The sequence below is a fragment of the Episyrphus balteatus genome, chromosome 1 (genome assembly GCF_945859705.1).
Source record: "Episyrphus balteatus chromosome 1, idEpiBalt1.1, whole genome shotgun sequence".
Classification (NCBI taxonomy): domain Eukaryota; kingdom Metazoa; phylum Arthropoda; class Insecta; order Diptera; family Syrphidae; genus Episyrphus; species Episyrphus balteatus.
The window spans coordinates 156,431,685-156,445,509 of NC_079134.1; the positions used below are offsets into that span (position 1 = coordinate 156,431,685).

Here is a 13,825-nt window from a genome sequence, read left to right on the forward strand (position 1 = left end):
TCCTAACACTCTTGCTTCCTCCTACAAATATTCCATTTCCAGTAAAAAAAAAAGACCAAAGCAAAAAATAGAAGCCCTTTTGGCTATTCTCTGTATCCACCTACTTACATTTTCTCTCTGAAAACGAAAATTAAAAAAAATCTCATGAAACAAGAACAACCACCCGTTGACACTGTTGCATTTTCCTTTCCAATGCTGCTCTAGTGCACATCCAAAAAATCCATCCAGCAGACACTAGAGTTTATACAAAATCCACCTTCATTCGATTTGTTTATATTTTTTTTTGCTCTCTTAAAACAAGATATCTCAAATTTCACACTCTTCCTCACTAAAAGAGCATATTCTCCAAATTACTTTAGCGGAATACATTGCTGACAAACTTCAACAGAGAACCGAAATCAGCTGTTATCATAGCACTCTCTAGTCTCAATTTTGTGGGAATAACCTGCCACGCGCATGCAAACTGAGCGAAAAATCCGAAATAACAAACAAAAAAATTTTTCGCACGCAAAGCACCAAACAACCGACCGACAAATTCCTCAGCACCTTCTCAGACTTTTGATAGTGAACTGGATGCCAAACAACAGATGTGCCATTCGGTTCGGTGAACGGTATCTTCGCCTAATATATTTTGTATATTTATTTTGTTTGGGCCCAACAACAAACTCCGTTTCGGTTCCGAACGGGGTTGAGAGTGTGTCACAAGAGTTTGTTCCTTTTTTTTTGTGAGGTAAAAAAAAAAAAATCTTTTTAGTATTTTTTTTTTGTTGAAGTGAAATATCTTAAAGATACAAATTTTATTAACCGTGAATTTGGAATAATTAAACAAAAAAAAAAAACGGTTTGAATTTCTGATAAAGCATCTTATCGGAGCAAATTGTTATCAAAAGTATCTGAGGGCGGTTTAGATACTTTATCTGTATAGCGACGGTAATCGTTCGGTGATGTTTGTAGGTATATTGGAAATGATACTTCTAAGATTTTGGTGATTAAGTGCTGATTCCTTGAATTCCTTCGAGCGGTTTTTTATATTCCTCTGAGCTTTGTTTAATATTGTTGCCGTCTGCTCTAAATTCTTCTTAATCATGTAAAAAACTACCTTAAATCTAAAACACCTTTAACAGATGGAATTACCAATCAAACAAAAGGTGTTGTTTTATGCCCTAAATTAATAAAATAGTAAACAAAACAACAACAACAAAATTGTTAACCTACCTTGATGTTTAATATATATCTTTTGTGAAATTTGAATACAAAAAACAAAAAAAATATCGGTCACGGGATTATTACTTTGGTTTTATTTTCTGAATCACTTTAACTTAATTTTTTTTTGTTACTATATAAATCGCATGACAAACTACAACAACAACTATTTTTTGTGTGCTTTTTCTAGAAAAGTTTGTAATAGAAAATTAGTGTTCCCCAACAATTACCCATATAATAAATCAAACAAAAGCCCTTTATGACAAAAACCCAAGGACTGGGAAATACTCAAAAATTATAATTTTGTTTTTTTTAGTTTTCTGATTCATTTTGTGTGAGAAAATGTTTTATTTTTATGTTGTTTCGTGTATAATTAGACTAAATTATCGAGCCAAGTGTTTTATTTTGTGTCGTCGTGTGTCAAGGTGTTGTTAAATATTTTTTAAACACCGTTTTCTGTTTCATATGTGAGTGATGATTTATATACATAATTGATGGCGATGAGTGTTTAATTGGACGTGTGTTGTTTAAAGGTTTTTCACAATTCCTTTTTTAATTTTGGTGAAATTCATTATATAGAAACTAGCATAATTATTTCCAGTTCAAAAAAATTAAAGGTAACGTCATCGTTGTTGAACTTTTGTTTAAGGAAAAGCGTAGGGATGTAAGGACTTTAATTATAATCTGCTGCAAAATGGCACATAGTAACTTTTTTTTAATAAATAGCCCACATTTGTTAGAAAAAATTGTGTTATTGAGCTCAAAATATAATCAATCAATGTTATAATAAAAGCCATTTTTACAGTGACAGTTTTATATTTATCTCTTCTATAAATTTTCAAATATCTGCATTTCAAGAATTCTTGCGAACAAAAAAGAATCCTTGATGAATCCGACTATAATTGATTTTGAATTTCACTGAATTTGAATTTTCAAAAAAATTCTCTTCGCGTTTAATGTACGTTTATCTAAGAATTTATGCTCGTAATATTTTATCCATACTCAGATTTCTGATAAAGCATAAGGATGATAAGAAAAATGCTAAAAAAGATAATGCTGCAATTCTCTCATTCTGCTTGCCTATTAAATGATTGTTATTAAAGATTTAGAATATATCATTTTTTGAATACCGAGCTGCAACCCAAACCACTGAAGTGAATTTCCTTTAAACTTATTAGTTGAGAGAAATGGAGGAAAATTGAAATATTGTTCTGAAGACAAAAATTAGCGATACACGTGTCATATACAATAGAAAAAGTTGATTCTCAAAATCGACTTTAACAATTTTGATAAAAAAAAAACAGATGCACTTTCGAAAAAAACTTTTGAAATCAAAATATAGAGAACAGTTTTTGGGATTTCTGACCTTCTTTTCAGAAGATTTCAATGGATATTTTCGTGCAACAAAATTTAAGTTACTTTAATGTTAAAATGAAGAAAAAATTTCAGAAACTTAATTTTTTGATTACAAAATAAAATAAAAATTAAATTGAAAACAAAAATCCTAAAAAATCAACTTTGTGGGTTAATATTTCTTTTTTTTTTTAATTTTTTTAGTGTTATATAAAACTAATTGTTTACAAAAAAGGCTTCAACAATTAAAACTTAAAATTCATTGCAATACAAGAAAATTAATTGCGTACTTGATTTTGAGATCAAAACTAGATCTCGCATTTTATTTCATACAAATGTGCTAAGAAATACCATATATACGGTGACCATATTTCTGGAAGCCAAACTCGGGACAGATACAAAATTCATTGGATCGTTTTGAAAATATTGATTCTTCAAAAAAAAATTCAATTTTTTTTAAAGTCAGTTTTCATAATTTTTCCTTATTTTATTTTTGTTATGCCAAATTCGCACCCGTATGCCGACAGAGGGATAATAATGTCTGTTAATAACTTCTAAAAAAATATTTTTTTAATCAAAGTACGGGAGAGCTGCTTTTTAGCATTATAATTTTATTTTAAATAATTTTGAAATTGTATGATCTTTAACATAACTTTTAACATATCCTTGAAAGTCTTGAAACTTATCTGGGTTACAACCACACAAACAGAAGCTGGCTGGAACTAAAAATAATTGACGAACATTTAAAAAAAACTATAGCCAAGTCTAGAGGCGAAACGAAAATTATAATACAAAACCATTACAACGAAATCATAAACAAAAATTTTGCTTTTCGTTGCACAATACTCAGCTTAGGCAACGAAATTCTTATCTGTGCTAGACAACATATATGGAGAGTTTTCAATTGGTTGTCACCTCCATTTATTTGTGCAGGCAATTTTTCTTGCAGCAGTTTTCCTAGAAAATTTTTCCAACCACTGTTTTCTTGTTTTTCGTACAAAGTATTTAAAATATTGAATACAAAAATCAGAGAATGTGCAAATACGTGGCAATCACGGGACAAATTACAAAATACGGGACACTTATACGTCCCGGGTTTCTTAAATAAAAACCCGAGACAAGCTGTAGAAATACGGGACAGTCCCGGGTAAACCGGGACGGATGGTCACCGTAACCATATACCAATTTTGGATGATTAAAATTTTGTCAAAAACGACTCAAAGGATTTTGATGAAAAAATTCAAATGTAAGACTCTGAGCAAGGTCTATCTTTTCATGAATTTTTTTTTCGAAAATCATTATTAACAGTATCTGCCAGAGACTTATATAATTTTAACACATTTTTTAATACAAATGCATTAATATGCAGTAAAACGGGGTTATTTTGCTTCTTCGTTTTTTGAGTATTTTTCTTAAACAACTGTCAAAACTGATTAAAATCTTAATTTAATAATTTTTTTTTTCTTAACCTCATTTTAACAACGTAAATGAGTATACATTTAAGATTTGATTAATATTTTATTCACGACTTATTATATTTTTCATTTATTTAAAAAGTGGATACAACTGCGTTTTTTCACACTGTCGATTTTTTAATAAACTAGTTTGATAATGAAAGGTATTAACAATATATCGGCGAAAAATTTGTTTTAATTAAATTAAAAAATACAATAATTTTGATTTTAAAACAAAGCATACCTTGTTGGGACCACATTAAAGGTCAAACGACTACAGATATTCCTAGGATATTATATCATCGTAAATGTATACATTTTTGTATGTCCATTTTGGTACTTTTGATATCAAAATTGCACAATTTTTAGGCCTCAAACGCTTCAGATTCCTTCTGCATTTATCTTCAAACATCATATAAATAACAGTTTTGGGTATTGAAATTATTGAAATGTTTTTTTTACAACCAAAACTGTGCAATTCACACGTGGTAGAAGTGATACCTCAAAAAATAATTTTTCTTGGAAGAAAAATCGAAAAAATCTAGCTTTTTTATACCATCACCTTTAATTCCATATGACAACCTATAGTAAATTTTATATCATCTGAAAGCTTATTATTTCACCTTTTATATGAAGCTTCAATCATATTTCTACCATGCCTACAAAAAAAAGTAAGAATTTTTTAAAGTAAACCATGTAGAAATTTCAAACTGAGTTTACGATACTTCCTACACTGGTGGCCGCCAGCTAGCTCAATTTTGAGCTGAGCTGAAAATTTTTAATAACAAAAAAGTTATAATCAATTGATTTTCCCTGCCGCTTTTTCGTTTCATCTTGTTTCAAATCACTACGATACTAAAGCAGTTTTCACTTAAAAAAAAAAAAAAAAAAAATTTGATTTTTATTAAATTTTTTGTGTGTAATAATGCAATTAAGATGGCACTTTTGTGTTTTGTGAACCGTTATTTACGGTCCATACCTGCCATAGAAAAGATTGTATCGAAAAGTGAACTTCAAGCCATATAAAAATGAGCATTGTATATAAAAAGTGCATCTTACATTTTTTGTATCGTACTTGACCCAAATTTGGCTTTTACAAAAATACTTTATGTTCACTGTGGTGTATACGTAACCTTATGCAAATTATTTTTTATAGTTTTCATATCTTTCTTCTATTTAGCAGAAACATTTATTTTTACATGAAGAAAATTATTCTAAATTGCCATCAATTGGTACTGTTCAAAGTATTAAAAAAATAAGCTTTAATATTATTCTGTCCATCAAGGTGCGGAATGTATTTCATGATAAGAAACGTATTTTAATTGTTCTTAATTAATTTTCTTATACATTTCAGTATTTATTAAGAATGAAATATATTTTGAAAAAATATAAGAAGGTGTTTTCATACTTCATACCTATATCTTGATTTCTTTCTATTTATTGAATTTAAGCTGCCTTTTACATAATTCTTATAATGCTTTTTTTAAATTTGACAATATTATTCCTATGACTTCAAAAAACCAAAAGACAAATAAATTTAATTTAAAAACTTTGAGTCATGTAACTAACCAGTTAACCGATATACACAATCAAAATAACAAAATTTAATAGTTAAACTTTTTAACTTAAGAGAAGAAAAAGAATACAAAATATTGATTTAATTTTCTTATTGTTCACACAGTGTGTTTCAAATTTTAGCTTCTGTCGATATAATATTTACGTGATAAAAAATCCAACGACCCTATTTTTTAGAAAAAATCTTTAAAAATATTGCCTTCCCTGCTGTTTATATGTTTAATAATATTAAATGTTTTAGGAGCATTAAGAATAAATAAGAACAGTTAAAAGACTACTGAAAAATTATCAAAAAAAACTTTCCACTTTTTAAAATCAAGTTGTTTCTGGAACCACCCTGTAAAACAATAAGACTTTACTTGTGATGTAATCATCAGTAGCCAACTTGACTGTGGGAGTATACCATAATAATCAACAACGTAAACCCTTCGTCAATGTTGTTGAAATCTTGCCATGTACATTGCTATATTTTATTCTGGTTGCGAATCCATTAAAAACCATGGCTATTTTTATTTGTTTTCATTTTTTTTTTTTCTGTCACAAAGATTCGTATCGACTTGTCAACAGGGAATTTCAATATTTCAACCCCAAACAAAAAAAAAAAAAGGAATTACTCTTTTTGTCTGCCCTCTATTCCGGTTACATGACATGGATGTTTTTTTTTTTTTTATTTCATTTGAATGTCATGTGTGTTTTTTGTAATGGAATGTGTTCTTTATTATGAATATTTTTCAAATATTATTTTTAGAATTTTGTGACGTTGTTTTTAAAGTTAAAGTTTCAAAATAAAAAAAAAAAAAAAACATCAAAATTAATCTTTAGTTGATAAAGCCTACTTTGAAGACTAGAATTAATTAAATATTTGAAGGGCCCTACATTCGAAAATTAAAACAATAGGGTTGAAAATGTGATAAGAAAAATAAATTTGAAATTTATTCACTGTGTTCTTTGTTATGATAATAATATTTACTAGTCCTAAATTCATTCATCAAATACAAAAAAAAAAAAAAAAAAACTATTAAATATTTTGACACACACATTACCATTACTTAACACCATAAAAAGTTAATTAAGTATCTTGCCAAGGGGATGATAATGTACTGTGCTGTCATTATGGTATTCTAAATATCATTAAAAAAGGATTTAGTACAATGAAAAATCAAAAAAAAAGTAAACAAAAAAAAAACAAAAACCAAAGGAAAACAAAGAGATTATTTTCCTAACACAAAATCCTTTTGTTTTTATGTGATTTTACACAAAAAGCAAACGTTAACTTAATTAAGTGAATATGAAGGCATATTTTGATCGTTACGCACACAGCATGAATATGAGTGTGTTGTTGGTACATACTATTATATGAGTATTCTATATATTCTTAATACATTTATTATGTTATCAAGAAAAGTAGTATCAAATATGGATTAGACGACGAATAATAAATTAATATGTGAAAGCAAGAAAATCCACTTAATGTTATAAGAGTTGTATAAGGAGAAAATAATCTTTTCCTCATAGAATATTATCCTTAAATATGTGTGAAGTAGTTTTATTAAATTGAACATTCTTGGTAAGGATTTAAAAAGTGGAGCTCCTTTTGGAAGCATTAGAGTTTTTTTATCAAAAAATTAAAATCGATTATTTGCTTCAACCACAATTGAATCAAGCCAACTATTTTATATGTTTTTATTTTTTCAAAACACATGTTTTAATACTTTACCCATTAAAAAACTGTTACCACATACTTTGGAAATCGAAATAAAAAATTAAAAACAACATACAAAATAATTTCAAAGTCGACAAATAACAAAATTACACAAAGATTATGGTTGTACATTACTCTTTTTGGTGCTCGTATAATGTATCTTTATTTTTCTTTCATTGAAAATAAAGTTCAAATATTGTAAACACAAAACAAAGATACACAACACATTATAATCTGTTTGTACTTCAAGACCCTGTATATTATGTTTTTTTTTTTTTTTTGTTTTGTTCACACAGAAACAAATATGAAAAGAGTTTTTTTTTTAAAAAGCGATAAAAACTCGGATATCCCGTAGTCTCTCTTTTAGTTTGGTTTTTATTTATTATTCTTATTACATAATAGAAAAAACGGAAAAAAAATCCACATAGATAAAAAAACAATTGATGTTTCATAAATGTAGGTAAATAAAATTAATGAAAGTGTTTTTTTCGATGTAATTGTTTTCTTAAAATCCAAGGTTATTAAAAGAATACAGCCCGGTTCACGAAATTAGAAACAAAGCCTTCAGCGAGGAATATGGGAATTTATATGTGTCCTCTTCATATTCTATACCCATATATCAATACCTGAATGCTGTTTTCAGAAATATTTTGTGTTTAATTTTAACATTGTTTTCCTCAATTGAGTTATTTAAATAAATTTAATAAAAAAAATTAAACACCCGAGAAACAAAATTAGCTTAAAAATTACTGTTAATAAAAATATTATACTGTTCAATGAACTTTTAAGTGGCTTGCTGGTTCAAAAAACATTCCTACATAAGGCTTTTGTTTAGTTAATTTGATTCAAATTAGCCTTTTCTAAACAGCTCTAAAAACAATTTTGTTCACTAGGGCGTATACTTACTTTTTTTTAAATTTAACCGCAGTTAGGTCCAATTAAGTGTTTATTGACAAAAGTTATGTTTACTGTACATTAGGGTGGGTCTAATAAAAATATTTATAAATATTTATATTGTTTTAATGTGCCCTTTCATCAAATGTAAAAAAGATGAACTGATTATTCTAATTTGATAAACAGTATCTGAATGGAAGATAAAAAAGAAAAAAAAAACATTTGAAAGATAGTATTATTCTGATTTGATAAATCTTATGAGATTTTTTTCAGATGCAGTTATTGTTCATAGTCATAAGAAAAATATCGTAAAAATATCCATTAAAATGATATAAATCTTTTCAAACATTAAAATCAATAAAAACAAAAAAACAAAAATTTAAGAAAATCCATCACTTTTTTTAAAAAAAGTTAAAAAAAAAACACTATATTTATCCAAAAATATGTGTTTTAATCGAAGAATGTAACTTGCAACTGAAAATTGTGTTAGCGTCTATATTTTTTATAAGTCAATTTAAAAAATCGGTTTTTAGGCATGAAATGTTCAAAAATTGTGATTTACCCACGAATTATCGTGTAATTTGGCTGTATTATAAATTAAATCTTAAAATTTACTTCTAAAACTGATAAAAATAGGTACCTACAACTTTTTCATTTGCCACAAAAATTCAAATTTCGTACAATTTTTTATTAATCCATAATTATAATTGTCTTTATATCTTTTTGAACAAGATACTAATATGCACTTCATGTGTATGTGCATTTTTAAATGAAATGTTGTGTAAAATTCGAAAAAAATTTTATAATTTTCATCTGAAATTGAGTTAATACACCCACAATTAAAAATAATAATATTCATGATTTGCATTTTTTTTTTTTTCTAAATAATTTCCAAAGCAGTGCAAGATCAATAAAATAAATACAAGTCATTTTCATATAGAAATAAATGCTTTGTTTGATTCTAACCTCCAACCGATTCGAACACAAAATAAATACATAATTTTTTTTTTTTTTTTTTTGTAAATTTGTATTTGTAAACTTTTCACAAAAGATTATTTTGTTATTAATATTTTTCTACCTCAACAACAACACACACGGCAACGATAAGAAAAGCAAAGCTATATAGAAACAACCAACTATATCTACATAATACAAAAAAAAATTATTAAACAACATTTTTTTATACAAATAAAAATTCATCTTCGAAATTCGAATTCCAACCTGTGGATGACGACGACTCCAACGACTGAGAAACGGTGGCGACGACAGCTACGAATGATGATGATGCTCGTCGCGCCATTGAAAAGTCTGCCTGCCGCCACCAACTCAGCTGCTATTACACCTCTTCCAGCAAACACAACGTCCGTCTATCCTCCTCATGAAAATAGCTAAATCACAAAAAAAAAAAAAAAATTATTGTTTATCAAGCAATTAATACAAAAAGTAATTTTAATTTTTTTTTTCATCATGTTTCATTAGTTCGACTGGATTCGTTGGTGTGTATATAAAATTATTCGTTAATGTTTATTTTGAATCAGTGTAAATCGGCGTATCTCATCCAATATACAAAAAAAAAAAGAAAGCAACAAAAAAATAATAATAATAATAACGAAGATACATTTGTTTATTGGTTTGGCAGTCGTTTATTGTGTGAACGAACGGTCTTTGTCCTCCCCCAAACACAGATATAATCTATCTCGACTACATATTTTCCCCCCAAAAATAACCCCAAAAACCAATCCATGCCATGACCGCCTCCGCTTTTCAAAAATATATATTTCAATTTTTTTTTTTTTTTGTTAATTTTAAATTATATATAAAAATGAATAATTAAATATAATTTATATATTTCGTCTACCTCTACAGTTAATAAAAGCTAGAGCAAAAAAATGTATCTGTAAAATGTGCGTGTATCTTTGAACCGTTTAAAATGTCCATTCAGCAAAAAAAAGCTGAAAATTATAAAATTGTCATGAATTTGCTAAAAAAATGAACTAAAAATAAAAAAAAATTGTTTGTGTTTATTTTATTTTTTGAAATAGCATGATAATTATTTTTTTTCTCTCTCTCTTTAATAATTCTCCTTTTTTTTTCTCTGATTTACCAGTGTTAGTGTGTGCTTTTAATTATTTTAAAATAAATAATCATAAAAAATAAATATTTATATAATTTGATGTGATACCTGAACAATCTGATTGTGTGTGTGTTTGTGTGCAGCGCCCCCTATATCAACAACAACTCATCCGATGTCATTAATCATATTATTTGATTTGACTGACAACACACGGCTGCCGGGTGATTTGTCGTCTATGCAAAGTGCAACAGCTAGAGAAATAAAAAAAAAAATCAAATAAATAGTCGGGTGTAAGCGCAACACACTATGCATCAGCAGCAACAACAACAACAACTACAAGCACAAGATCAGGATATTTGCCATCATCAGCCGTCGTCGTTAGCTACTACATCCTCGCATTTGTATTATTACCGCCATTTAAGTCATCACTTGTATAAGAAACATCAGCAACAGCAGCAGTATCTTCTTCAGCTTCCGCGTAATTTACTATCTCTTCGGTTAATTCTCTTAAGTTTGTGGAAATAATCGGAAAATCAGAAAAAAATAAAGTTAAAAAAAAAGTAAAGGTGTGCACTGATACTCCTGTGGTTAGCCAGAGCGTTCAAAGTGTTTAGATAGTGTTTTCCCTTGCAGTAAAGCAGTGAAGAAGTCCAGAGGACTATCGATATTATTGAAGGTTGGTATTGAATTATATACTTTCTATGACGTCACATTTTTCTCTAAAACTTTCATACAAAAACATTTTTCGAAAGAGTGCATTTTGAGTTAAGAAGAATATGTAAACATAAAATGAGTATTATTAGATAAGTTGTTTTCTTATTTGGTCGAACATAAATAAATTCTCGAATGCAGTTTTTCTTTTGTATGATTATTTTTATTATCTTTGTTTTCTTATTTTTTTTTTTTTAATTTGTTGTTGTTTTCTATTCTATTGGAAAGATGAAGTAGTTGTAGTCTTTTGGAAAATTTATTAACTGCTAGACAAGATTTGTGACGCACGAAATTGAATATGAATTAAATTAGGTGCTTTAGATAATAATAATTTGGTAGTATACATTTTTCAAATAAAAACAAAAACTATAATTCATTTTGTGGTCTATGACAAGGATGATGATGGGAGAGATTATAATTATTATTAAAGAGGAGGGAATTGAGTATTTAGAATAAATTTTTAATTTGTTGAAATAATTTAATGTTATATTTAAAAAAAAAAAAAACAAAAAAGAAAGTATTTGATTTATGTCATTTCTCGTGTCAGAAATTCTAATAGATATTGTTATAATAGATGTTCAAAAATGTTTCAAAATTATAACATTTAATTATAAAATTTTTAACTTTTTCATTTATTTACATTTATGTTATTAAGTGAATATTTTTTCTAAGATAATTTCTATATGATCAATTTTCGATATTTCTTTTATATAAAAACCACCTATTGCATTAAAGGCAAACAACAGAAATCTGCGATGGCGAAAATGAAAAAAAAAAAAAAAATTCACTCCAATTTTGATATTGGCTTAACCTCACTAAAATAAACATAGGTATCTGGTTTTTGAAATAGATTTGTAGAATAAATTTTACTATTTCATGGGCTATAGGTAAAATTTATTTTACTTAAAAAGGCCACGAAATAAGGAATACTTAGTTAATAAATTTGTAGAAAATTAAAAAAAAAACATCAATAACTTTTAACGAAGAAAAAAAATAACAAAAATAATAAAACATCGACCAAAATAAGGCGTTTTAGTAAGGGTACGACAGATCTAACTGATGAGCCCACTGTTGCCAACCCAAAAATTACATGTCATAGCTTAACATAACTTTAGAATTCGTAACTCTAGTTTTTCGTAACTTCGGTTTCGCGTAACTTTGACGCTCATAACTCTGTCGCCCGTAACTCTGGTATTCGTAACTTCGTCGGTTTCCCCAAAATTAAATATTTAGGCTGTAGGTATTTAAATGCTTTTGCTGTAAAAATCAATTAATAAGATCAGTCATTTGGGAGCTAATCAGTAATTTAAAAAAAAACCGTTTTATGGAAGGTTACTATACTCTTAGTGTCGATAAAAAAAAAAAAATCATCCGTTAAGGTTCTAGCTTCTCATACAGAAACACAGAATCCTGACAGACCGACGGACTTGTGAGACCAATTTGTTTTGCATTCTGTTAAAAAGAATGAATCTATTTTTTTTTGAACGAGCCTTTATATCAAATAAAAGGTCAAAAGTCGAAAAAGTTATTTTTTTTCGTCTACTCTTGTTTGACATCAATGATCAATTGATCATAATTGATCATTGATGTCAAACAAAAAATTAAACTCACCTTAGAAAATGGTATTACATACAAAAACTACCATGATTTTATCTTAAAAAAAAAAAATTTACAAAAACATTTTTTTTAATGCAGTTTCAAAGCGGGGGAAAAAACCTCAAAATTTATAGAAAAGCGAATTTCCTTTGATTGGTAGTCGATTCTTCCGTGTCAGCGCGCAAAGATTGATGAAAAGTGGCAGAACCTAGATTGCATGAAAATCCAAGAGAAAAATCCGTTAAAATTTCAAAGAAATTAAATTGTTAAATTGTTAGATAGTCGTGAATAAAAAAAAATGTTTGGTATTATTTTTATTTGCGATATAGGTACTATAGGGCAAGTTTAGGATTCGAAAAAAATATCGAACCCGAGATAACAATCAGACATGACATTACGATGATGGAGAATGCCAAAAAAGTGGGTCTGGCAATTTCTGTCTGTCTGTCCGTCTGTATGCACCTTTAGCTAGAGCCTAAACTACTAGAGCGATTCTCTTCAAACTTAGTTGTTAGCAGTCTTGAGCGATTCCCTAGAGGTGATATTTTTTTAAGGACCAAAACTAACGGTACCTGTCATATAACGAAAATAGAAAAGCTAACTTTTATAGTATTGAACAAAAGAGCCAACTTTTGAAGTAAAAAAAAATATTATTTGTACCGTTATTAACGGTACCTGCCATACCTAGAACGGTTTTTTTGATTTCTAAATATCTTGTACAATAGACTGGGCCAAAAAAATAAAATATTTTTTTTTTTGAAAATTACTTCGAAAATCTTGTTCAGGATGAAGAAAAAAAAATTTGGTGAAAATTTGAGCCGTTAAAAAAAATTTTAAGAGGTCTATCATCGGTGTTTTTTATTTTTATACATGATATGATGTTTTACAACAGAACTGCTAGACGATCAAAGTAAAAAAAATTTCTGTTCATTTTTTCTTATATAGAATTAAATTTCCTACAAAAAAGATCTAAGTGAAAATTTTCGTCAGACGAGCCGTATTCGAGTAATTAAGCTTTTTAAATCGAAGTGTTTTTTCAATTTGCCTGTTTCACTTTGGAATTTTGTGATGAGCAAATAAGTGAATAGAAAAATAAAACCTCGACAGATTCTTATAGGAAATTTATAGGGTGAACCTATTCTATCGTTTAAGTTTCACTTTTTTTTTCATAAATTTAACTGAGAAAGAAAATATTTTTTAGCTGTGCCAACTCTTAATTTGTTCATTTTTGCTAAGGCAACTCATGCAAAACATCACATGAAA

The 13,825-nt window shown here is 27.8% G+C and overlaps 1 protein-coding gene across 2 annotated transcripts in view; it reads left to right on the plus strand.

The window, feature by feature from the left end:
- LOC129921530 (potassium voltage-gated channel subfamily KQT member 4) overlaps positions 1-13,825 on the plus strand; it is a 331,029-nt gene that overhangs the window by 12,476 nt on the left and 304,728 nt on the right. The window contains exons 1-2 of one of the 2 annotated variants that reach the window (XM_056003400.1): positions 408-730; positions 10,289-10,931. The exons of the other annotated variant lie outside the window; for it this stretch is intronic. The gene's annotated coding sequence lies outside the window, so the exon portion shown is untranslated. Of the gene's footprint in view, positions 1-407; positions 731-10,288; positions 10,932-13,825 lie in introns of those variants that run through there. 2 annotated transcript variants of the gene reach the window in all.